General features: G+C 45.6%; 1 pseudogene; it reads right to left on the reverse strand.

The window, feature by feature from the left end:
* Positions 1 to 8823: 8823 nt before the first annotated feature.
* Positions 8824 to 8959, reverse strand: LOC146076271 (U2 spliceosomal RNA; annotated as a pseudogene).
* Positions 8960 to 26047: the final 17088 nt, after the last annotated feature.

Consider the following 26047-nt stretch of genomic DNA (forward strand, 5'->3'; position numbering starts at 1 on the left):
TAATGTACCCGGCCAGATTACGGTTGTTTGAGGATGGCAACTTTAAAGATTTTTCTACACCGGGAGATGCACAAGCGTATTTAAGAGCTGGAGAGAGAGATAGCCCAACAAGAGAGTAAACAGAGCTACTGCTAGAAGTGATGGGACTATGTATAACCACTGGGGAGTGGAGGACTAGCAATTTGGGTTAAGAAACACAAATAATTGGAGTGACTTGTGCAGCAGGATCAATCTGCAAGTTATGTTAAAAAGACAGATGCTGCACTTTTGTTTTGTTTTGTTTTGCAAGGCCCACACAGCCAAACCTAAAGGAGGGATACATAGACTCATGTGTAGAGTTTTAAGTACATTTTGAATGAATATTGGGGTGCCGACCCTTGTCGTTTGTCCGGGACGCTTACAGCAGAACTGATGTGCTCTGAAAGGAGCTCTTTTTCCTGGAAGTCCGAAGACAGGCAAGATATTGCCGAGGAGAAAAGTTTTCTCCGAATTTTTGAGTTTTGTTATGACCCTAGGAATAGAGTTGGGGTTACCAGTTTATGTTTTACTATATTTTGTAGGGGTTGGGGATGTTTGGGGAGGGAGGGAAGGGCGGGCAGAAGGGAGGGGAAACAGGTCTTGGGGCAATCTTGCAGAGATATACTAGAAATAGGATAAGATGACAGCTATAAGAGTATGCTCGTGGAATGTCGGTGGGGTGAACTCTCCCATAAAACGTAAAAAGATACTACTGTATCTCAAAAAACAAAAGGCAGATGTCGCCTTGTTGCAGGAGACTCACCTCACCGACACGGAACACGCAAAATTGGGATCGATGGGCTATGTTGTAGCAGCCTCTGCCTCCTACGGATCTAAAGCAAGAGGAGTTGTTATATTAGTCAAAGCCACTTTAAATGCACAGATCTCTACGGTATATGTAGACCCAGAGGGCAGGGTGATCATAGTGAAAATGCAAGTAAATAAGGAACACTATGTCATTTGCAACATATATGCCCCCAATTCCTCCTCAAAGCAGTTCTACCGCAAACTAATGTCTAAACTTTATACACACTCGGATTCAAGACTGATTCTGGGAGGTGACTTCAATATGGTGGCTAACCCATTTATAGATAGGTCGTCCTGCCCGAGAAGGCCCCCTTCACAACCAGCAATAAATATCAAATTTATTACAGAACAATTACATTTAATAGATTGCTGGAGACTACTGTACCCTACAGATAGAGATTATACGTGTCTCTCAGCCGCACACGGTACATTGTCACGTATAGACTACTTGTTGACCTCCTCTTCCATGATGTCGGACATTCTGGATGCTGGTATAGAATCAATATGTCTGTCAGACCACTCTTTGATCTGGTGTGACATAGCCACATCGGTTGATACGGGGACACACCGCCAATGGCGTTTCCCAGCGTATCTATCCTCATCCATCAAGTTCCGCAACATGTTAGAGGCAAAATGGGAGGAGTATATACATAACAATGCAAACCAGGATTCAGACCCATTACTACTATGGCAGACTGCAAAAGCAGTCTTGAGGGGGGAAATTATGTCCTTTGTTGGCAAATATCGTAGGGACAGAACAACTCTTATTCAAAAAGCACAGGAAGAATTAACCACGACCTTTGCACAATATAAAACACAGGCCTCTGAGGAACATAAACAGAATTATGTTAAGGCCAAAGCTCATTATGATTCACTCTTAGCTGTGGAGGCCACGAAGTGCATGTCTAACTCCACTTTCCAGTTCTACACGCATGGTAACAAAACAGGGAGATACCTGTCTAATTTATTTAGGGGGACTAGAACCTCGGCTGCTGTGGCTTCTCTCAAGACCCCTGAGGGAGGCACAACACATAAGGGAACAGAAATATTAGATGTCTTTAACAAGTTTTATACCCAACTATACAGTCAAGATCATATTGATCAGGCCAAAAAGGAAGAGTTCTGGGAAAAGGTAAAGCTACCTGGGATCTCGGACTTGCAAAAGGAGAACATAATTGCCCCTATCACAGACGAAGAGGTCAAACAGGCCATAGGCATGTTGAAGCCTTTAAAAGCCCCAGGGCCGGATGGCTTCTCGGGGGAATTTTATAAGATCCTAGCCCCAAGAATTGGGGAAACATTGAGAAATGTATTTAACACCATAGTAAAGGGTACGCGGGTGCCATTGTATTTCAATTCTGCTATTGTCAAGGTGATACCTAAACCGGGAAGAGATAAGGAAGATCCGGGAGCTTACAGACCCATCTCCCTATTAAATGTTGATTACAAGTTATTAACTAAAATTATAGCGGAAAGGCTGAAATTTATCCTGCCGCGGATAGTAGACCCGGACCAAACGGGGTTCATCTGTGGCAGGCATTCAGTAGTAAACGTTCGTAAGGTGTTAGCGGTGATTCAACATGGAAGGGGGGTAGGAAACCCAGGTGGCCAGGCAATTGTGTCTATGGATGCGGAGAAGGCTTTTGACCTGGTCACCTGGGACCATTTATTTGAATGCTTAACTAGATACGGATTTCCGACTCCTTTTGTAGACCTGATTAGGGGTTTGTACTGGCACCCGCGGACCCAAGTAGCCTGTAATGGGTATGTCTCCGAACCATTTGAGATACAGAGGGGCACCAGACAGGGATGCCCCCTGTCCCCCCTGCTGTTCGCTCTGGCCCTGGAGCCACTGGCGGTTGCACTACGCGACAGCCAGGGTTACAGAGGAATAGAGGTAGGAACCACGACAATGAAGATATGTCTCTTTGCCGACGACATGCTTTTGTTTGCCTCAGACTTGAGAAATTCGCTGCCAGCCATTTTGGATTTGATTACAGCGTTTGGCTCATTTGCGGGCTACAGGGTCAACGTGGGCAAGTCCGAGATCCTGAGGGTGGGGGGACTAGACGAGATGTGGGAGGGTTCCCCGACATTAGATAAATTTAAGGTCACAAGGGACTCAATTAAATATTTGGGCATTAACATACCAGGGGATCTAACTAAATTATACCAATTGAACTTCACCCCTATAGTGGACAAGGTTGTTGCCATGCTGGAGAGCTGGAATAATTTACCACTGTCTATGATGGGGAGGGCAGCGGCCTTACAATCCATAATATTCCCGAAGCTGTCATATTGCATCCAAATGTTACCCATAACATTAACAAAAAAAGATATAGCTAAATTAAATACAAGTTTTTTCAAGTTTCTATGGCAGGGAAAGAAACCAAGAATGGCTAGACATAAAACATTCATTAAAAAGGCAGAGGGAGGGCTGGGAGTCCCAAATATTGTAGCATTTACTCAGGCAGTGTTCCTAAGATATGCTCTAGATTGGTTGCACAACGGTCAGTCTTACACGCATAAGGCTTCAGAGGAGGAATTGGTAGAGCCGTACTCGTTGGCGGCGCTGCTCCATTTACCACGAAAGGATATCCCTGCGGCAGTTCTGCAAAATATATTATTTAACGACACCTTCTGGATGTGGGTCCAGGTAAATAAAAAATTGGGTAGAAGACACACAGTTACTAAGTTTATACCATTAATGGGCAATCCAGCATTCCCTGCGGGAATGAACACGGCAGGATATCGCAGATGGAAAGAAAAGGGAATATTGACTATAAAAGATGTGTTTGATCCGGGAGGCGGGGTAATGTCATTTCAAGATATTAAGGATAAGTTCTCAATCCCAAATAGGGATATGTTCTTATATTTTCAGGTTAGGCATTACATACAATCGCTGCCATCCCCCATGGTAAACCCTGAACAACCAGACGCCCTAAAATCAATATTTGTACTAAGTTTAACTGGGCCTTTCAGACTCAGATATATATATACAGACCTTCTCCCGGTACAACCGGAGAAGATCTGGACTGATGCCATTGCGCACTGGCAACGAGACATACCAGAGGTGACTGAAATTGACATCTTTCTAAAACCCATGGAAAAAACGTTGAAATTACTCCGATCAGCCCAGATGCAAGAAGAACATATTAAGACTTTACATAGGGCATACATATCTCAAGCGCAGAGGAGACATTATGCCCCCGGGGAAACGGGGAGATGCCTGAAATGCAAGGGCTCAGGAGCTGATTTTTACCACTGTATGTGGGATTGTGGCCGCATAAGAAAATTCTGGGACAAAGTGATGGGATTCATAAATGAAATATGCCACTTAAAACTGACCAAAGATCCCCTGGCCATGTTATGCGTAAACTTTACTAACTGGAACCTACAAGGCCGCAAAACGGCTCTTGTTCCTTTTCTAACAATAGTAGTGACAGTGGCTAAGAAAACCATACTAAGGAGTTGGACAGTGCCTTCTCCCCCATTCCTTCACTCGGTCAAAACGTCCCTAATACACCTGTTACATCTAGATAGGCACAAATGGGGAGTGTACATTGACTCACTGGATGGTAAATCCCAGCAGCGCATTTATTCTTTGTATGAAGGTACCACTTGGTACCTTACCAGATCGCTAAGCAACACTTAGTTTGCACCCAAGACCTGACTGGAGGGGGAAGGGAGGGAGGGTTAGAGGGGGGTAGAGTTGGGGTTATAGTTCGTTATGCATGTAATGATAATACAAGAAAGAAAACATTAATACTTCAAGTCACTCAAGGCATAATGCTTTATTGACATGTTTAGATAAATGTGACATGACATTGTATGTGAAATATGCTATGCACACAAATTTCTTGTTGTTACTTGATTATTGTTGGAAAATAAAGAAAAATGTTTTGGAAAAAAAAAAAAAACTGGTAATAAGTAATAGTGGATACAAATCACTTTTCAGTGTCCATCAAGGTGCAAAAAGAAAGTGTTCCTCAGAATCTGTTGTCTTACTTCTATTGCCCATATCAGATATCATGTCCCTGCTACAGAGAGCTCACACAAGTACCATGAAGGTTGTATTTTGGCAAGCAAGTTATCACTTACAGTACCTTCTCACCAATTCTGGGTGAAGCCAGTAAGGTTATATGAAAAAGACTAAAAACAAACCTTTGTGGCAGATGTGGCCCAAGACGAATAATGTTATTATGGTCATGCCTTTCATGGCACGACATTTTTATGAGTTTGGGCCTACAACAATGTAATTATATTCTGTATTTGTCTGTCATGTAAATACATGGCAAGCAGTACATAAGTATGTGGAGCAGTCAACACACAAGCAGCACATGCAGTGAGCAGGACTGGAGGCACCGGTCCATTTGCACCAAGAACCCCATTTTGTTTTTCTCCACATGCCGTTCCCAAACAAGCTCATTACAGAAGAGCAGTGTCCACGTACTGTCACCTAGATAGTTACACTCTTGGCACTGTCCCATTATGTACATGTTAAAAAGTTTTTCTAGCCAACAGTTTCATTACATACTGAAATTATTTGTTACATGCATTATTACTGAAGGTGTCATATATAGAAATAATTATAGAAATCATTTTAATAGTCTCATAACAGTACATAATATGAATTTTAAGAATTATATAAATATATTTAAAAATTATATTTCTGGGTAATACTTAATAAGAAATGCAGTTATTATGTTCCTGAAAGATATAAAATATTTCTAGGTAATTAGAATACGTGTATTTAACCAACCTGATGCGAGAATCAGGAGAATGTCCTTAAAGAGTCCTTGTGGTCAAAAAAGACTGTGAAGTTCAGAGATTGTACAGTCACAGCCGTCTTCTGCTGGTAATCAACTCACTTCTCAAGGAGCACTAGGGAGTCCCTGGAGACAAGACTGACAAGTACAGGAGGGAAAGTGTCTTCCTCGCTGGTAGCCTGTTTGTGCCAATATACCCTCAGTTGCATCACAGACTGTTCCAGGAGACGAAAACAGCCAGCAGCTGCTGATCTTGCGCTCTTATTCTATATTTATAAATCCACCTGCCCTTTACAGAACACCATTGACCAAGTGATCTTTGAACACATCTAGATGTCACTAAAACCTTAAAGATGATTCGTCTGTGCAGTGCGTTCTAAGAGGATCGCAGTGTTCTTAAAGTAACACTGTGTGGTAGATGTCAGGAATATCTGTAACCCATTACATACGTGGGAATAAAGCTTAGACTATTAGAATATTGTAAATGGGATTACATTGACATACTAAGCTGTAATATAAGATCTTCAAAAGGTATAATATACCTAGATAAATGACATAGTTTCTGTTTATGATATGTTTTATACTGGTTCATAGACAAATGGTACATAGGGAATAACTGACATACGGCTTATGGTAGATTTTGTTTGTGAGAAAGTCTCTGTGTGGGCAAATAAGATCAGTCAATGCATTTTCATGACGTATCGAGCATAGTTTACAAAGGTGCCGTATTTTTGAGATTCGTATTTTCCGATGTTGTATGGAGTCATATTTCTTTGGAGTATTTATTTACAATTTGTACTAGAATGCGCCTAGTATATGTTCATATTTTGAAATACGACTTGATAGTAAATGTCAAAATTACATTGGAGTAAAGTAAAATTCAAGGCGTATTCTTTTGATGGCATATTAATTCATATTTTTGAAAAAATACGAATACGACAGGTTGTTATGATCTTAAATACAAAAGACTAATATTATTTCACATTAGTAAATTACAAAAATATGAATAGGGGCCTGAATACAAATACAACTGAATACGAATACGCCAATTCCTTGCGTATTTTGCTTAGTAAATTTCCCCCATCAACTATTGGTTGAGCCATGTGGGTTTAGATAATGAGTTCCTGATACTGATAGGTTAAAATGCAGCTAAGGATATTATATTAGTAGTCAAAAGAACTCTAAAAAAAGGGACTTCTGTAACTGGAATTGGAAATGCATTCCATTTCTTTGTGCACAACTGTGCATACTTGTCAACTTAACAAATATATGAGCGTGTGTTAAGCCTGTGCCTATTTGTCAACTTAACACATATATGAGAACGTATTAAGCCTGTGCCTATTTGTCGACTTCACTCATATATGTGTATGTCCACATTTTAGGATTTAGCAGAGCCACTGGAAAACCATAATTATGTTTGTTCAAAAAACGATATAGAATGTCCTGTTTTCAAAGCTGAGCCAGTAACACATTAGTATTACATATATGGTCACCTTATCTTTTGAGAAAAGTGATATCCTATACAGTAAAAGCCTATATTTATATACATATAGAATACCAAAACACTAGCCATTCCTAGGAATGGGGTGCAAACTACACTTGCCATTCCCAGGTTGGGGTGCAGTGGCTTGTGACAACATGCTTAAATAAATATAGAAACAGGGGGCTAAATACTCACCATAATTAACTAGCTCACATTAATACACAAAGTTTTAAAAAAATAATGGAGTTTTAGTTCATGAATTGATCAATGCATTGAAGAGTGTTCTATTCTAAAGCTGGGTACACACCTACAGATTTATCTGTCCAATCTGTCTGGTGGAAAGAAATCTGGTAACGTATGGGAGCGTTAAACAATAAATAATAAAAAACGTGCTGCCAAATGCTGGAGAATGGATACAAATGATATTTCTTATAAATGTATTAAATCAAATTGATTAACCAATTTGTCTGAGTGTCTATTTTCTGTTCGATTCACATATGCTGCCATACATGACCAGATCATACTTGCCTACCTGACCCTCTCCATGAGGGAGAAAATGCTCTGTTCCTGGACTTCCCTGGTAATGTATGATTACCATCACCTGCGGTTGAGTTTGAAGAAACTCACGGAGCCCGAGGTGTGCTCCCACCACCAGTGCTGTGCCTAAACACATGCATATTGGGTCGTGCATTCGAATGGACCCTCTCCCAAAGGAGAAGGGCCCCATTACTCCCCTAACCCCTCTAAGCCATAAGGCCGAAGAGTGGAAAAAAGGGATCAGTGGGTCCTCTTCGCCGAAGCTTAGTGAGACCCGCTTTCCTCAACCCCCGTAAGGGTCAGGATGGTGGGTCCTCAGCACCCGAAGGTTTGGAGAGACCCGCATTAGGCTTCCCTCAACCTTTACGGCTTGGGGTCGCCCTCGAGGGGACCAAAGCTCTCCCCATAAGGATGAGAGTTTTGGTACATTGGGGAGTGAATGGCCCATAAGGGTCAAACACACAACCCAAAAAACTTGACAGACTACAGAAAACGTGAAAAGTGACGAACGTGAAGAAGGAAAATAAATAAATAATAAAGAGAACCCCAGCCAGAAGGCAGGGGTGGGGGTGTGAAAAATTGCCCTACCCCATCCAAAAGGACAAGGTAAGGACGTGCAGCCTAACCTAGAGGGGAAGTGCGCAGTGCAAGTGCTTACTTGTGCAAGGTGATTTTTGGGATCACCCATGCAGGTTCGGCACCCCCGAGTTTCCCGGGGGCACAGTGCAGCCTCGGACTCCAGGCAGCCGACTGATCAGCGTCTGACCAAGTGTTTCTCTGCTCCCATCGTAGGGCACTTTCCAGCCCCTGGCATGGGAATGGGTACTCCACTGGGCTTTTCGAATGACTCCCTTAGGGGTTGAGGCCCCCTCGGAAGAGCAATCTACTCAGTCTAGGTGTTTCTTCGATCCCAAGGTTAAGGTACTAAGCTGGGCTTTTCGCTGTCTCCCCATCAGAGGCTACGAACCTCTGGAACAGGAGCCATCTACTCAGTCCCAGCCTTTCTCCGCTCACTGGGAATGGATACTAGACTGAGCCTTTCGCTGCCTCATCCTTCATCCTTCAGGGCTACGAACCCCGTCAAGAGAGCCAACCTACTAGGCCCAGTGTTTCTAGCCCCCTCCTACCAGTGGGTTTACGGAAACAACACCTCCTACCACATGGCAAAGGTGAAGGTACTCAGCCAGACTTTTCACCCCTCCCAGGCATGAGGGGTCCCAAACCCTCTGCCCATCAGAGCAGTTACTCAGTCCAGCCTTTCTCTATTCTCTGCCAGAGGCCAGTCCATACCCACTGATAAGAACAGATACTACACTTGATCTTAGCCAAAAGGCCGAGAAGCGACGGCAACAGGAAGTCCCGCGATGCACGCAAAGGACTATGGGACTTGTAGTCTTCCTCTGTTTAGAATCCGGCGTGATCGCGGGAATAGGACTACAAATTGTACATATATAAGTATTCTCATGCACAGAACTCGGACACCTTGAAAAAGTCGCCAGGCGGGTGGGCGGGCCACTCAGACCGGCTGTGGGGGCCGCATATTGCCCCCCGGGGCTAAGGTTCCCCACTCCTGCCATATGGGAACCGGATGGTAATTAGGGCATGACGGACAGGCGGAGGGCGGGCAGCTGACATCAATGGATACCTGCCTACCCCCCCCCCCCAGCACACACGCACATGTAAGGTTGCTCAGAGAGAGTTCGATTTTGGGTGGGGTTTGTACTGCAAACTGAAATCTAAATTGCAGTGTAAAAATTAGAGATGAGCGGGTCCGGATCTCCGGGATCCGACAGAACCGAATATCGCGATCCGAGTCTGGATCCGAGCCGGCTCGGGAGTTCCCGCCTAAATTCCGGACCGAAAACGAGGCAAAACGTCATCATCGCGCTGACGGATTCTTGCGGGATCTGCATTCTATATAAGACGCACGCACGTCCCGCCATCTTTACTCCAGCATAGGAGAGGGAAGAGGGTGGTTGTGCTCTGTGCTGTGTGCTGTGCTATAATAATAATATATTATTTTGCTGCTGCTCACTCGATTAGGGTCTGCAGGGGCTGCTGTACACAAGTCCAGTGTACAGGGGCTGCAGTGGCCAATGTACAGGGGCTGTGTTCAGTGTGACAGGGCTTGTGTCCAGTGTGACAGGGCCTGTGTACAGTGTGACAGGGTCTGTGTCCAGTGTACAGGGTTTGTGTCCAGTGTACAGGGGTTGTGTCCAGTGTACAGGGGCTGTGTCCAGTGTACAGGGGCTGTGTACAGGGGCTGCGTCCAGTATACAGGGGTTGTGTCCAGTGTACAGGAGCTGTGTCCAGGAGCTGTGTCCAGTGTCCAGGGGCTGTGTCCAGGGGCAGTGTCCAGTGTACAGGGGCTGTGTACAGGGGCAGTGTCCAGTGTGACGGCTTTGTCCAGTGTACATGAGCTGTGTCCAGGGGGGTGTCCAGAGGCTGTGTCCATTGTCCAGAGGCTGTGTCCAGGGGCTGTGTCCATTGTCCAGGGGCTGTGTCCAGTGTCCAGGGGCAGTGTCCAGGGGCAGTGTCCAGTGTGACGGCTGTGTCCAGTGTACAGGAGCTGTGTCCAGGGGCGGTGTCCAGAGGCTGTGTCCAGTGTGATGGCTGTGTCCAGTGTACAGGAGCTGTGTCCAGAGGCTGTGTCCATTGTCCAGGGGCTGTGTCCAGTGTCCAGGGGCAGTGTCCAGTGTGACGGCTGTGTCCAGTGTACAGGAGCTGTGTCCAGGGGCGGTGTCCAGAGGCTGTGTCCAGTGTGATGGCTGTGTCCAGTGTACAGGAGCTGTGTCCAGGGGCAGTATCCAGTGTCCAAGGGGCTGTGTCCAGTGTGACAGGCTGTGTCCAGTGTAAAGTAAGAAAAATAAATAAAAGTAATAAATAAAATAAAAACACATTTTTGGAGGATGATGGAGGAGGAAATAGTGGGAGATCAGCAACCTGATAGTAGTGCTGAAGCTGCTACCACCAGTCATGACAAGGCCTTTTTTTTGGATAGTTTATTAAACTGCCACCCTGTCTGCCCCTGCAGTGCCGCTCTGCTTCCAAGATGTGCCAGGTTGGAAGTGTAAGGTCCACATGTATGTGATGCCCACTGCTGTCGCTTAGCTTAGTCATCCAGCTACCTTGGTATACCCTTTTGGCCCAACTACAGTAAATGAAAAAAAAATTTAAGCTGTGAAGTGATCAAAATTGACTAGAAATTAGTGGAAACTAATGTTATTGAGGTTAATAATACTTTAGGGGCAAAAACAGGCCCTAATTCTATTATTTTAGCCATTTTTAGCATTTTTTCATAAAAATCCAGATCCAAAACCAAAACCCACAAGGGTGGTTTTGCCAAAACCAATCCAGATCCAAAACACAAAGGGAGATCCAGATCCAAAACCAAAACCCGAAAAAGTGGCCGCCGCACATCTCTAGTAAAAATAAAGCAGCCAGTATTTATCCTGCACAGAAACAAAATAACACACCCAAATGTAACTCTCTCTGCATATGCTACATCTGCCCCACCTGCAGTGCAGCATGGTTTGTCCGATAAAGAAGGAGTTTGGTCTTGCGAGTGAACCAAAATCATGCCCTAAAACAGAGCACAAGTAACAATAATGCTGCCCATACACGCCCCGATACGAGCGTGCGTTCCGTGCTTAACAAGCACGGATCACATTGCATTGCATTGCATTGCCTGTGCATGCGTTGTGCATGCAATGCGATGTAATGTGATGAATACAAAGTACAAAAAGTATGTGCAAGCACATACTTTTTGTACTGTGCGATGAGGTGCCGCGGGAGCTCAAAGCACAGAACGCACAGCCCGCATCGCAGCGGGTATGGGCTGCTTTAGCAGCACAATTCTTAGTACACAATACAGCTGAGATGTAATGAAGCAGAGAAGTTGTCAGCTTGTTATTGCATACACCCCAACATGATCCTCTCCAGGAGGGACACATTGCTCTGTTTCTGGACTTCCCTCAAGGGGCCTTATTCAGATTTCATCGGTACTGCGCGCATTCGCATGCAGTACCGATGTTGTGCGTCTGCGCATGCGCAGGCGTGTTTCTGCGCATGTGCAGGCGCATGGTGCGTGCACCCACGGCGACCTTTCGGGTCGCCGGGTGCACGCACCCATGGCAGCGAGGGGGGGCGGAGATGGGCGGGGAGCGCCGGGCTGCTCCATTACCATATGGGAACGCCCAGCGTTCCATGGGCGCTTCCATGAGAACGCTGGGCGTTCTCATGGTAATGAGGCAGTGACGCGCGTGTGTGGGCCGGGTAGCTGACATCACCGGATGTCAGCTGCCCGCCCATATCACGCCAGCGTGCACGCTAAACTAAGTAACTCAAAAGTCACTTATATAAGCGTGCACGCTAAACATCATTTGATGGTCACCGACCATCGAATGATGTGGGCGGACACCCCAGCAAAGCAAATGGATGTTTATGCAAAACATCCATTCGCTGCTGTGCGGGCGAAGCCGCACTTTGCTGGGGGGGTGCGCGTTTGCCGGGCGGGATTTGGTGGACTCGCAAGGCTGCGAATTTGCAGCCTTGCGAATCAACCTGAATAACCCCCATAATGTATGATTGCTATTACCTGTGTGGAAACACCTTTCTTACCCATTTACCTGTTTTAAACAGGTGATGGCAATCACACATTACCAGGGAAGTCCAGAAACAGATCATTGTGTCCCTCCTGGAGAGGGTCATGTTGGGAGGTATGTTATTGGGAGAGATGAATGATTACAAGTGAGAAGAGATGCAGGTATAGATGGTAGGTAAGTAAGAGAGCTGTAATTGAAATGCAAGAATAGTGATGTGAGTAGAGGAGGGAAGAGAGCCTTGCTCTAAGGAGCTTATAGCCTAGAGCACAGGTTCTCAAACTCAGTCCTCAGGACCCCACTAGTGCATATTTTGCAGGTCTCCTTATAGAATTAAATGTGACATAATTAGTTCCACCTGTGGATCTTTTAAAATGTGTCAATGAGTAATGAGTGTACCTGTGCAACTGCCGGGTGACCTGGAAAACGTGAACCGTGTGGGGTCCCGAGGACCGAGTTTGGGAACCCCCTGGTCTAGAGGGAGGAGGAGACAGACAGGTGACATGAGGTGCAGGTAAGGAGGCCTGAAGGCAAGAAGTGGGCATGGCAGGGATGGAAAGGCATGCTTACCTACATGACCCTGCATTTTCTACCTAATGGAACTGGTCATGATGGAGGGTCTGTGCATCTGGTTAACTTTGCAATCCAGTTACTTTTGTACCTATTATCTGCACTATATAGCCACTAAATGAAATGCATACCATTGTGTAATGATTTTTAGCTTTTCTTGGTATTCAAGGTGAAGCCACTTCTCCAGTCATATTTCACCTGCATCTAACCTATGTGGAGAGGATGGAACCGCCGTTGCAATCTTCTTTTAAAAAAAAAAAAATATGAATAAGTTGCAAAAATGACCTTTTTTCCAACGTTTTCTATAGATCCTACTTTACGTGCACAGAGCCTTCTCCATACAAAATTCTTACTACATTACACTTTATAGTGAAAATATGTTACAAACTGAGACAGCTTACAGCTATATTTATTATGTTATAGAATTTCTGTTTCTAAGGATGGTGTGATATTATAAATCCCATTTGTCACTAAAAGTTACATTACCTACAGTAAGATTGGGTATACAGTACACCAACTAATATTTCGTCCCAGCCTGCGGATCAAAGTGACATATCAGTTACATTATCTAGGGTGTTCCATGTGCGCTCCCTTGGTTCGCTAGCGACATCCTCTGTGACCCTGCAGCAGAGCCAATAGGGGATGTCGCTAGTGATGACGTACTTCATTCCATCAGTCTCGGCATTGGCAAGTGTGTATGCAGTTGCTGCATGCCAGGTGTCATCATCAGATGTCGGGCTAGGTGTACATTATCTGCTTTGATACTAGGAATGTAAAATGTACTGTATAGATAAAAGTATAGATACATAGGGTGAAATTTAATAGGATGAGAGATTCAGAAAGTGAGAGATTTGGTGAGAAATCTCCAGTTTTTTTAAAGCGGCAATCATTTACACTGCAAAATCTAACTGGTTTTGCAGTGTAAATGATTGCCATTTAAAAAAGAACCTGGAGATTTCTTACCAAATCTCTCACTTTCTGAATCTCGCATCCTATTAAATGTCCCCCATATAGTCAGTGAGGAAATTCATAAATGTAATATTCTGCTCCAGAGATGGCTAACATTGACACTCCAGCTGTTGTTGAACTACACATCCCAGCATGACATGCATCAGTTTTAGCATGGCCAAATAGTAAAACTGTAGCAGGGCATGCTGGGATGTGTAGTTCAACAACAGCTGGAGTGTCAACGTTAGCCACTGTTCTGCTAAGTAAAGTATTGTTATTGCAGCGGTTACCTCAGGAGTGTCTCTTTCCAGTGACAGATGTCCTTTATTTCTGCAAATGACCTGCAGGAAACGTCCCTAGCAGACCAGGCTAACGGCAGACATCACAGCATACAGTTCCTCCCTTTTGGTGCATATTTCAAAATGATTCCGTATCCACAAAATCATTTTTCAGTTTTCTTTAGATGTTATCTCTAGCTTTACAGGAAAGCTTTCTTGCTGTCAGAAACATTTGTACCAAAGATATATAAACACATTATGAAGGATTCACAACTTGCAGCCTATTTTCCATTGCTTAGTTCTTATCTCGCTGCAGATCATCCTGTGGGTCATAGTTTCCATTTAGAGTACAGGCTCGGCAGTGTTCAACATACAATTATAGTGATGTTTCACAGGTCCGTTATACCTAAAATAGAAGTTGTCTTATACAACGTAACAAATTAGTAAACTCAAAAAAAACAGGGTTGCCGACCCTCCCGGAATTTCCGTGAGTCTCCCGAAAATCGGTTCCCCCTCCCGGCCCCCCGGAAGGGTGGGCAACCCTCCCGGATTCAGGGGGGACCCCCGCTGTCCCCCGGATCGCGGCATTAAAATGCCGCAATCCTCGGGTCTCAGAGTAGGGGGCGGAGCTAAAATGACACAATTGCATCATTTTAGCCCCGCCCCCTCCACGGAGATCCATGAATTCGCTGGTTTACCATCATGGGGCGGGGCTTAGTGATGTCACACTTAAGCCCCCCCCCCTGAGCAGCTGCTGAAGACTCTCCTCTTCGGGCTTCTCCCGGAGGAGGAGAATAATAAAGTCGGCAACCCTAAAATAAAAACGTTTTTAGGATTTTATCAGAAAAACAGGACTACTAATGACAAATACCTTACCACACATGTTTCTCTCTGATTCACCTGCTTGACACTGTAGTCAGGGCTGCCAAGGGGAGGGGGGGAGCGGGTACTAATTACCCGGGAACAGGCTTGCTGGAGGGGCCCGGCGGGTCCCTGGTCCGACCCCCTTCCCCCTCCATCCCTACCGAGCAGCAGCACACACCTACAGCATGTGCTGTGTGAAGACAGCAGGCTCGGCATGAGAGTCAATTAAAATCTAACCTTTATTATTGTCGGTTAAAAGTATAGCGAAAAAAAATGACACAAAACATAAATGACATACACATTCGTTAAAAAAGGATATAAGTTATCCTTGCAACGTGGGGTCCCACACTCCTTATTTCCAATTTCCACTTGAGTTAAAGTACGTGCTCCGTCTAGTAAATATGTTGAATTATTTATATATATGTGGCGGGTAGCGAACACACATTTTAAATTACCCCATTCGTAGGGGAAAAATTGGTACAACTTAAAGTAAGCTGTCAGGGTAGGTATGCCAATTAATTTTCAATTTTTAATTGGAGGATATAGCTTGTATGGCGGCATTAAGAATATAATTTCAAATGGCCAGTGCTTGTATTAGAGGGCACTGGTAGCCGCTCTGAATTATTACTGATACGCTGTTCTGCACTTTATCAAGTGATAGTGCCAATTATGCCATAATCAATAATTTGGCAGTGTGAACAGTGCTCATATTCAGAAATACCGGTAATTGCTCAGTGTGTAGTATTCACACGTTATGCCATAATCAATAATTTGGCAGTGTGAACAGTGCTCATATTCAGAAATACCGGTAATTGCTCAGTGTGTAGTATTCACACGTTTGAACGTGTGAATACTACACACTGAGCAATTACCGGTATTTCTGAATATGAGCACTGTTCACACTGCCAAATTATTGATTATGGCATAATTGGCACTATCACTTGATAAAGTGCAGAACAGCGTATCAGTAATAATTCAGAGCGGCTACCAGTGCCCTCTAATACAAGCACTGGCCATTTGAAATTATATTCTTAATGCCGCCATACAAGCTATATCCACCAATTAAAAATTGAAAATTAATTGGCATACCTACCCTGACAGCTTACTTTAAGTTGTACCAATTTTTCCCCTACGAATGGGGTAATTTAAAATGTGTGTTCGCTACCCGCCACATATATATAAATAATTCAACATATTTACTAGACGGAGCACGTACTTTAACTCAAGTGGAAATTGGAAATAAGGAGTGTGGGACCCCACGTTGCAAGGATAACTTATATCCTTTTTTAACGAATGTGTATGTCATTTATGTTTTGTGTCATTTTATTTCGCTATACTTTTAACCGACAATAATAAAGGTTAGATTTTAATTGACTCTTCACTCGGTGCACCACACAGTGACGTTTCTTTCTGTCCAAAACCATATATGCAATCGTTTGATGTCCTGTGGTAGCACACCCTCACCTGTCATATGAATTAATATCATTAAGACGCCTATTGAGGGGCAAACCTTTTCTGACTCATATTTATTCTTTCCTGTGCGATTACCATCCCTTTCTCCTAAATATACTGGCTCGGCATGAGAGTCTCACTGACAGCATGAGAGCTCATGCTGAGCCTTCTGTCAGCACAGCACAGCACATGCTGTAGGTGTGTGCTGCTGCTGAGGAAGGGGGGGGGGAATAATACTCTCCCCTCAACTTTATAGTGTTTTTCACCCCCCTTAAACATTTTGGGGGGTGGTCCAATTGCAGGAGGTTGCCATGTCTCCCATGAGTAAGCCACGCCCCCAAAATGTAACTGGTGCCCGGCATACTTCTTGGCAGCCCTGACTGCAGTCCCCCTCTCAGAGTATAAAACCGCTGATAAGCAAAATCCAGTCAGTGTCATTCAACAGTTACAATTCCTTACCTAAGACACCTAAAGTCCTTCAACTGTCTACCGCTATTAATATAGTTTCATGGCACCATCTTTCACTAGTTATTTACAAAGACAATGGTTTTATGCTCACAAGGATGTGTACTTACTACTTATGCATAATAACCTACAAGAGTACATAAATATACAGAATATGTATATAAAATAACTGCTGAAAAGAACAGAACTGAAAGACCCCTTATAATAGTAATTAGAGCCCGTGATGGTTGGTGAGGTTATGCAGATATGTTTCTCATGGATGGCTCCCCCACAGATAGGGAAATTCTTGCGACATTCAAATTCCTCAACGATAGTTTTCCACTCCTCCATGGTTCTAGGAAACTAGAATTTATTTAAAAGAAAAATGGGTTAAAATATGATGTTTATGCAAATTTTCTCCTCAACAGACTCCCCTGGGGCGAAATGGCTGCAGTCCCTGCAGTCCCCATATGCACCAATCCTAGAATGGGGTACATTTTGAGGCTTGGATGCAGTAGGCAACGTGATTTTAAAATCAGCATTGCCCATAAAAGCCTTTGGTCTTCTTTCACCATTTTCTGTTGTACGTGATCCAACGGGATCCCTTCCAACAGTCCCAGTGGCCATAGTTCCTCTATGAATGGGCAGATACGACTCCAGGTCCCAAACCCAGAAGTCCTATCATTGCAATGGACGGCTCATACCACAAGAGCAATCCTTTACAAAATTCTTCATGCATACAACGTTAGCAAGTGCACCCTCCCCCCAAAGGCAGCACTGCGCGCCCACCAAGACCCAAAACAAACCTATAACAGCATACCAGTTTCCGCAGAAGACGGCACAAATAAAAAAAAAACAACTACCTGTACCAGACCAATTCAACAATCTAGCCTCTTACATGGGTGTGCTGTGTGCCAGATGGATACAGACCAGGTCTGATCATCCGGGGGGGGGGGGGGGGGGAATTAGAAGCCTCACCCTGGCAACATGGAGCATCAAACACCCCCCCCCCCCATATGCCCCTCCCACTACAGTAATGGTTCCAACCTCATCACACCCTACTCCCCAGCCACCTACCTGTCCACATATTCCAAAGCAATTTACAGTGCATGCTGGAGGCAGAGAAGGAGCTGCCTCAATTTTAGCATTTTCAATTATGACACCAACCCAAAGTGAATGCCTCTTCCTTTCAATCAGGCAGAGGTGTTTTAATTATAAGCAACGCAATCGTAGGAGCTGCCCTGCATGTGTGCAGAATGGGTTTTGTGCTTGTGCAGTATCCCGAACATTGTGGAACCACACAGGGGATTGTATAAGTCATCCCTGCTGAGTAGCCGTAGCAGTATTTCTGGCAAACTGACTTGATTGTTTCAGACAAAGGTATACTAAAGTAAAAAGTGCTAAACATAAAGTGAGATCTATATTGCAGTGTATAAATAAAACAGTCAGTAGTTTCCCTGCACAGAAACAAAATAACTCACCCAAATCTAAATCTATCTGCATGTGTTACATCTTCCCCCCTGCAGTGCACATGGTTTTGTCCATTTGAGAAGGAATTTGCCCCCAAAATGACTACTTCTCAGATATGTGCCCAAATGGCAGTGAATGAATGATTGAGAACATTTAAGGGGTGCCACAAAGGGTAAAATTGTAAAGTGCAGGCTTCTGATCTTGAAAGAAATCTCCATCAGCACTGATGATATCAGTGCAGGGCTAATGGTAGAGACATACATCAATGAGAATTCATAAGAATTTTAGATTTAGTATAGATTTTACCTCATATACCCCCACATTCAGATGCTGCTTTCCACTGTTTATAGGCGGACCCTGTAGTGAACAATAGGTGAACATTTCTGTTGTGGGTTCTATGCAGGGCTGATGATAGGGTGTTCAGTGCTCCTCTACAAACTATGAATTTGGTAACATGTCAGGGGTGTGGGGTGTGGTCTCACAAGGAAGGTACATGGCGAGACAACATTCCCCACATTTCAAATTACGCCCCACAGTAACACAATCTTATTCACATTACACCGCACATAGGCCCTTATTCAGATCGGCTCGCAGTACAAATTTGTTCTCAAAATGGGCAAAACCATGTGCACTGCAGGTGGGGCAGATGTAACATATGCAGTCCAGTGTGTACGCTAAATTACTTTATCGATGGGCACTCCTGTGCATCGTTAAATACCCCCCTCGTCTGTACTGGTGTGGTATAACTCACCGACAGTCGGGATTCCGACAGTCATTACCCCGACGTCGGAATCCCGACTGCTCCCTCGTGGGGGTCCAAGACCCCCATAGAGGGAGAATAAAATAGGTGGCGAACGCAGCGAGCCACTGTGCCCGCAAGGGGCTTCGTTGCGCTCCCCCTGCTGTACAGTCAGGATTACGACGTTGGGCTAATGACTGTCGGAATCCCGACTGTCGGTGTGTTATACCACACCAGTACAGACGAGGGGGGTATTTAATGATGCACAGGAGTCTCCATCATTAAAGTAATTTAGCATACACACTGGACAATTTAGATATAACATAACACTCCTCAGCATAAGTAACATCCTCCAAAAGGCATTGGGGCTACATATGCCATACAAGGGTAAGATTGTAGTTTTAGTTGAATATTGAACTTGAAAGCAGAAAAAAAACATTAGCAATGTCAGCCGTATATATCTCCCAGTTCTCATCTCTTCAAAAAAAAAATGATTGTGGCTTCTTCTAGGTGCGGTGTCTGTTTTTGCTATATCATTCTGTAAATACTGGGAGTCTAGACAGCAATTTACCTGAGGTGAGTTTCCCGGGTGTTCCATCTATCCCTCGGTTTGTTTTGTGTTATTTACATCTGGTACCAGTTTTCATTTGGTATTCTTTTTACTTATTATATTTTAATAAAAACAAAAAAAAATGGGATTTTTTTATCACCACGTTTGGGAGACTTTATTTAAAGAAACCTTAATTAGAGTAGGACGACATATGCACATGTAAGCATACAAGTGAGTATCCATTTGTTGATTTGCTGATTTTCGGTTGAAATAAACCCTAGAAGGGAAAAGAAACCTTTATATGTGGGAGTAGTAGCTCCTTTATGTATTTGACCATGTAAGCACAGTCTTTGATTGATGCACCAGGTGACCCTGTAAAAAGACAGTGATACCACATATCACAGGGGAGAGGACCTTTGAAGATCCCCCATAGCTGATATTTATACATTTGGTTCCCCTCATTGGACATACGTCACTATATATGCCTTGATTTTTTAATTTGCATGTGTTCGGGGGAGTCTGAAAATATTGGAAAGAAGGATTGAAGCAAACAAAGGACCATCATATGTGAGACCTTTCCTTAAAAATACCACGTTTTGACCCACAGTGTAGCGCTGACCTTCCATATTTGTATTTTGCTTGATATTCTGTATAGAGGGTGATAACCCTTGTAGGTTGGTAGGTTGCAATTTAGGGGGATATTTACCAAAAAATTCGTTGAAAAAAGGTGTATTCGTAGGGAGAAATACACCTTTTTTTTACGAATTTGTATTTTCGGGATTTACAATCCCAAAAATACAACAATTCGTAGTCCTAAAGATGGAACATTCGTATTTGTAGTTACAAATACGAATGTCCTACACCATCGATAGGATACGACAGAAATCACCATTCAAAAGAATGGTGATTCCTGATTTACTAAGCAGCCGTATGGATAATATGGCTGCTAAGTGGTGTAAAACACCCACGCAAATACGACAGGAAAATAGAACACCATTTTCCTGTTCTATTTGCTTTAAGCCTGCACGGATCAGTCAGATCCGTGCAGGCTTCGGTGTAAAAAAATAGAAAAATTTAATAAATAAAAAAAAAAAATGGCGTGGGGTCCCCCCCACAGCTGTAACCAGGCCAATCAGGAGCCGCCTAGCGGCCAAACAGGAGCCGGCTCCTGATTGGCCAGAATTCATTCTTAGTGCAGACGCCGAGGAGGAAACATCTCTCCTCAGCGCGATGCGGAGACTGCGGGGACCGGCGACAGCTGTGAACATTACCTGGACTACAGCGGACCAAGAGAAGACTTCTTCAGCGCAGGACCAGGTGAGTAGGATTTCCTTCCACAGCTCCAACATGGATTTCTTCGGACCCGGACACCGCCATGGACCTGGAGGACGACACGGACCGTCGACATGGACCTGGAGGACGACGCAGACAGCCGACATGGACCTGGAGGACGACACAGGACATCAGGACCAGGGCTACCTACGGGATCAAGAAAGGTAAGTATCGGTGGCCTGGCGAGCTGACCGAGAAGACGTGCTTCACCGGAGCTCCTGCTAACCCGAATTAATATCACCCCCAAACCAGCCCTCATCCTCCCCAGTCCACCTCCCCATCCCATCCCTTGTCCCAGCTACATCACCCGCCTGTCCTGGTCCGGGTTGCGGAGCCGGGCGGCACTTTTCAGAGCCGCCGCGGGTTGCGGCCTGGTCCGGGGATAGCAGCCGGGGCCTCAATTTCTGGAAGCCGGACGGAGCGGCGACACATCAGAAGGCGTCGTGCGCGTTGCAGTCGAGAGACAGCTTCATCTCCCTCTCCTGCACGCGATCACCGCTACCTCCCGCCCAGCCGCTGGACAGCTTGGAGCCCCCCTCGGGACGGAGACGGAACAGAGGGGGACCCCCGCCAGCTTCAACACCGGCGGCCGCAACTCCGCTTCTCTCCAGCGGTAAGGGAAGATCCCCCCCTCCCCGACCACAGCATATCCCCATCTGGGGAACAGACTCCAGCGGCACCCACCCCCTCCTTGGCCGTGGCTGGTCCCAGCCATCACCCCATACATCACGTGGCTCCGCCATCTTCCCTGCTCCCCCACCATAGCCAGCGGTCCCCTGCAGCTACATCCCAGCACCCACAGCCCCATCTGGGACTGCCACAGATCGAGGCACCGTGCTGCACCCTGCAGAGCCAGCAAATCCCTGCTCCCTCACTATCAACTGCTGCACTGCAGAGGTCTGAGCGCTGCCCACCCCTTCTCATTCCCTCTGGAGGCTCTCAAAGGCAGCAAAACACCACGCTGCACCCCAGAACCTGCACCACCTCCTCTCTAGGGCATAATAATAGCCCCCTCTCCCAGTCCTCCCAGGGGCTGACTCGATCACCACAGGGGGCGCTATAATACAAGACACCCTCCATAGCTCCTGCTTGCTAACTCCCTCAATCTGGGCTCAATGTGAACACCCACGCCACATGTCCACCTCTCCGGGACTGCCACAGCTTGTGATGTGCATGCAGTAATGACTTGTTACATTACCCCCCACGGTGCCTAGCTCTACCTGCTCATTATTTCAACAGTCAGTGCCTCATTTAAACATGCCCCCAAAGAAACCCAAGGAAGCAGCCCCAGCAAAAATAAGTATGCCAGCCGGGAAACCCTCCCAATCCTCACAACTGCAGACAAGCCCCATACAGAAGTCGTACACCCCGCTGGAGGTCCAGGGAACGCAAAACCCCCCTACAGGGCTGGCGGGTATAAATGTTGAATCCGACGAACCAGTTACAGTAAAGTCCCTCTGCCAGGTCTTCTCTTCATTCCAGGCAGAGATAGCTAAAGACCTAAAGCTAGCAATCCGCGAGGTTAAAACTGAACTAGTGGCGATCGGAGACAGGACGGATCATCTAGAGAAGAAAATGGAGGAGTTGGTCGCATCCCACAATGACCTAGTATCTTCTTATGATCGTCAGCAAACTGAAATCACCCAATTCAAAACCAAACTTGCGGACTTGGAGGACAGATCCAGACGGAATAATATCAAGATCAGGGGCATTCCAGAATCTGTATCCAACTCCGAACTTGAGGGCTACGCCACAGCACTGTTCTCAAGGCTCCTCCCCTCCGCTGACCCTAAAGATCTTCTCATTGACCGCATCCACCGCCTGCCAAGACCCAAATCAATCCCAACCGACCTACCCAAAGACACCCTCCTCCGTGTTCATTTCTTTACCGTTAAGGAGCAAATTTTGAAAGCCGCCCGAGAGGCAAAGAAATCCGATGCCCTCGGAGGCCTCCAGCTGTTCCAGGATCTGTCCCCTGCGACCCTGACCAGCAGAAGAGCCTTCGCCCCTATCACCATGGCACTGCGCACCCATGAGATCCGGTACCGCTGGGGGTTCCCTGTGAAGCTGATTATCACCCACGAAGATACCACCTACACTGTGCCCACCCTGGAAGCAGGAATGAAGCTCCTGTCGGATTGGGACATTTCTACTACAAGGCCTCAGGGGCAGAAGCGCCCCCAGCCCCTCCGTCAGGATTGGGCAGAAACCTGATGACTTTGGTGCAATTATGGACATCTTCTCTTGTATTTGATTATCCAAGCCAGCCTACCTTCTCACCTCCACGCCGTGGGTTGAGGTATACACGATAAGTATCAGTTTTATTAATCCCGATTGGCTACAGGTTGTTAGGTATTGGGACGTTATACACTGATGATTGCTGTAAGTTATTGTTAACCTGTTGTTAGCCTGTTAAAAGTTTTGGGCTGTGCGTAGCGTACCCTCACAGCAGCTGAGATATATACATATATATTAGAAACTTATATACAGTGCTGGCCTATCCGTTTCCCCTGAGGCCCACAGGTGGTACATTAGTTAAAAATAATGTGTTGCTTAGTTACTAAGGAAAAAACAAAACAAAAAAAAAAAACAAGTCGATGTTGTTGCCGGAGAGGTGGCCCTCCTCTCTTCCCTGATTTACAGAGAAGCTAGGCCGCCACCCCCACAACCCCTAGATACTACTGCATGAAAAACTTCTCTCTTTCCCCTGCAGTAGTCATGCGGGTCCTAGTCGACGGACCCTTTTGTTTTACCTTTCCCTTTACTCTTTTCTCTATCTGTCACATGTTCCCCCCCCCCCCGGACTGAATTCCTTACCGCTAATCCGCCTGACTCACAGTTCCCCCCCAAGGACACAGCCGACATACCCACAGCACCTTTTAAGGATACACTATGCCTAAGCTACTATCTTTAAATGTTAAGGGGTTAAATTCCCCACATAAACGCAGGATGGCTCTATCCTACTTTCACAAACAGAGGGCGGACATTGTGGCCCTCCAGGAGACACACTTCGCCGCCCTGAACCCACCCATGTTTAAAGATTCTAACTACCCGACAGCCTACTATGCAAATGGCCCTTTCAAGCGTAATGGGGTTGCTATCCTTTTTAACCGCCACACTCCTTTTACATGCCATACCCATACGGCTGATAAGAACGGCAGATACCTGATCCTTACCGGTCTACTAGAAGACAGTCTGACGACCATTGTATCTATTTACGCCCCCAACACAAACCAAGTTGCCTTCCTCCGCAAACTTCTTCTCCTTGTACAAAAAACCTCAAAAGGCTCATTGATATTGCTTGGTGATTTTAATTTAGTCCTTGACCCCCGCCTGGATAAATCCCGCCTCCCCCCTACCCACCATTCGCATTCGGATAACCAATCGATAGCCTTTCGTAACTTACTCCTAGAATTCGATTTGTATGACATCTGGCGAACAACTTACCCGACCGGCCGAGAATACACTTTCCACTCCCAAGTCCACAACACCTATTCTAGAATTGACTATATTCTCTGTGACAAATGGTCCCTCCAACACTCCGCACGAGTTGACATACTCCCCATTACCTGGTCCGACCATGCCCCTGTGGTATGGCATTGGAACTTCCTCCCCTCAAAAATCCCCCCCAGACCCTGGCGTCTATTTCCTCACTTATTAAAAGACCCCTCAGCCAAAGACGCCATACTGAATGCAATTGAAGCGTATATGTCTAACAACCACACAACAGATACCTCGGTGATCAACCATTGGTGTGCCTTTAAGGCGGTCACTAGAGGAGCAGCCATACAAGCCGGAGCCTCATTAAAACGCAAGACTATTGCAACTCAAAAAGCCCTAGAAGCCAAACTAATCGATCTAGACGACAAGAATAAGATATCCCCCTCCTCCTCCCTGAAGATAGAGTTGGCGTCAGTACGAAGCCAACTCCAGAAACTACTGCTTGCCCGAACCCAATCAGCTCTAAACAGGATAAGACATAGATTCTACTTAGCCAGTAATAGATCGGGCAGAATGTTAGCCCGAAAACTAAGAGCTCAGCAGGCCAGAAATAGAATTAAATACATCATCTCCCCTAGTAAAGAAAAAATACTCAACCCTAAATCTATTGCAAATCAATTTGCGGATTACTATTCTAAGCTTTACAATCTCTCCTTAGACCCTTCCACACCACAACCCACGGAGGCCACTGTCTGTGACTTCCTAAACAGCCTACAATTCCCCTCGCTCTCTCCAGAACAGCTAGAATCCCTCAACGCGCCTTGGTCCCAGGAAGAAATCCAGTTGGTCATTAAGTCACTCCCCAGCAACAAAGCCCCAGGGCCGGATGGCTTTATCACAGAATTCTATAAGTCCTTTAGCGACCTGTTGTCCCCCTACCTCAGAGACCTATTCAATGAGCTTTCGTCTACAGGTCAGGCCCCTCCAGAATTGTTGGAAGCTCGGATTGTGACCATCCCGAAACCAGGCAAAAACCCTGCGTTGTGCCAAAATTACCGCCCGATAGCCTTGCTGAACACCGATATTAAAATTTTCGCTAAGTTAATGGCATCCCGAATTAATCGCTTCCTACCCGGACTGGTCCACCCGGACCAGACGGGGTTTGTCCCTGGGCGGCAGGCCCCGGACAACACTAGAAGAGTTTTCAACTTGGTTGACTCATTATCCCCAAGTCAGGACCTGCTCCTTCTCTCACTCGATGCCGAAAAGGCATTCGACCGACTTAACTGGCAATACATGCGAGAGGTCCTGTCGCGTTTTGGTTTCAAAGACCGGATTCTGAGCTCAATTATGTCTCTATATAGTTCTCCGTCGGCCAGAGTGTTCAGCAACGGATTCCTATCCACCCCTTTCCCAATCTCCAACGGCACAAGGCAGGGTTGCCCACTCTCCCCCCTGGTATTTGTTCTTTCCATCGAACCACTAGCTATGTCCATTCGCAACAATCCTAATATACCAGGTCTACAGGTAGGCTCCTCTAACCATAAACTGAGTCTATTTGCAGATGACGTCCTACTATTCGTGACAGACCCCACCAATACACTCCCCCACATTCACTCGACGCTGTCCTCCTATAGCGCTGCCTCTTATTACAAGCTTAACACATCAAAAACCGACGCCCTCCCGATTAACCTTGCGGAATCTCTCCCTTTCTTGAAATCCACTTATAACTACAACTGGCAAC

This window comes from Crinia signifera, chromosome 4 (genome assembly GCF_055691185.1).
Source record: "Crinia signifera chromosome 4, ASM5569118v1, whole genome shotgun sequence".
In the NCBI taxonomy this organism is placed as follows: domain Eukaryota; kingdom Metazoa; phylum Chordata; class Amphibia; order Anura; family Myobatrachidae; genus Crinia; species Crinia signifera.